A 2,046-nucleotide genomic window follows, 5' to 3' on the forward strand; every position below is an offset into this window, starting at 1 on the left:
ACACACACACACGCACACACACACGCACACACACACACTTACCGTGTGAGGGCTTCATTTATTCTATTTGTCAAGGGTGTATTTTTAGGCGTCTGCACAGGATGAGTTTGGTGTTAATAGCACCTTACACAGCCACACATAATTGCTCCTCTGAAGGAAGGAATTTTATGATAAACTGTTAACATTATAATTAGTCATATTATCTGTTCTTGAAAGAATGTTGTAAAAGTAGTGTACTCATTCCCATTCATACAATGGGAATGACTACAAGCTTGGCTTAGGAGTCCAAACAATCAGAGTGATGTTTCGTTTTTAAAAATGTTGCAAAGGGTGCGCTCAACTTCTGGAGTGAAATAAATAACTGGGTGCGCAAATAAAATAAAAAACAGCATCAATGAGACTGGCCAGATTTGCCATTTGATGAATGCAGATCTTTTTGTTTGCCTGTTTTCCCTTCGGATACCCCGCTACTGTTTCACAAAAAATGCAATGGATCGGAGTCTCTCACACCTTTGTGAGGTAAGCCACAGGAAGCGATGAGAGACACATTATGTTGCAAATGCACAATCTGTTGTCTGTCAATACGTACAAGCTTACTCTGCAGTACGAGCCTTCTGTCTCTTTCTTTCAGAAAATGTTCCATCTAATCGTTTTAGAGCTCATCTGTTAAAAATAGCAATGCGCACCAAGTCAAGAATAGCTGTTATCGTTCATCGCAGATGTATTTCTGGTCATGCTTCTCTGTCTTTACTTTTCATGGAATACACACAAATATCATTACACTGACATAACGAAAACATTATATAGACATGACATACAGACATTCTTTACTTTACTTTCTTCACATCACAACTTAATCATCAATAATCGGGACGCATCAAAATGGAGCTTGTGTGGAAAAAAAGTCTCCTTTTTCTGTGGTGGTTGTGTTGTTTATATTATCTTGCATCATTGCGTGCAGCCTCCCACTTCCCCTCATCTGAACCCACACTTCCCAAGCCGGGTTAATCACTAATGATTTCCTTTGCAGGCCTGACATGCCTCTCAACCTGCTTCAGCTCTTCTAACTCTGTGATCTAAGTTTTCACTGCTCTTTCTCTGTTCCTACCTTTTCCCATGTATTATTTCCCTTTCTTCTTTTTCTCAATCAGTCTTTTGCGTGCCTCCGTCACTTTCTGTCTTTCTGTCTTTCTTTCTTTCTTTCTTTCCTTCTTTCTTTCTTTCTTTCTTTCTTTCTTTCTTTCTTTCTTTCTTTCTTTCAGTGTAGAGAGATCAGTTTGGAGGTACGTTATGGAGGGGGCAGACATGCTACATTTTGGCATAATAGGTCTTTGTGTTCTGAGTCTCACGAAGCTGTCTACCCTGAGGGGCCCTCACCTCACCTCACAGAGACAGGGTGTAGCCTGTGTGTGTGGACGGGGCGGGGCAACGGCTACAAGTGTAGAGAAGAGGGCTGCGTATGTTTTTTGTTTGGTCTCATGTTGGTTTCACATTCATGAAATGTTTGGGTCCATCAGGTGAGCACTATACCTATGCTATCAGCTTCTGTCTCTTCTGTTTTTTTTCCTCACAAATTTCTTTCTGCATGTCTTTCCTTCCTTCCTTTCTTTCAAAAGATGCCAGTGGCCACTGCTACAGATTTAGGCATGTCTTGCTGAGGTAGGGTTATGAAACAGATCAAATAGAGGGAGGCTTTGTGAAAGCTAATCTCTGGGCGAATCAAAGCTATTGTCAGCAATGTTCAAAGGAATTCTTCCCCCGCACCTGATAACTAGCTCTGCTATCCCCCTCTGGCGTGTCACAGCACGTTCTTCCCCAGTGTTTCATGCTCGGTCTTCTTCACATTACAGTTCTCTGAAGTCTATCCATATACATTAACAGAAGGGTGAGCAGTATTTGCCCCAATGACTGGTAGCCAGAGAACAGCAATGTAATAGGCGGAAACACTTTACTTGACGCAGGTCTCATATGCATGTCATAAGTGTCATAACAGTGTCATGGCACAGTTATGCACGTGTCATAAACATTTAGTCCATGTCATAAACA

This window comes from Engraulis encrasicolus, chromosome 5 (assembly GCF_034702125.1).
Source record: "Engraulis encrasicolus isolate BLACKSEA-1 chromosome 5, IST_EnEncr_1.0, whole genome shotgun sequence".
NCBI lineage: Eukaryota > Metazoa > Chordata > Actinopteri > Clupeiformes > Engraulidae > Engraulis > Engraulis encrasicolus.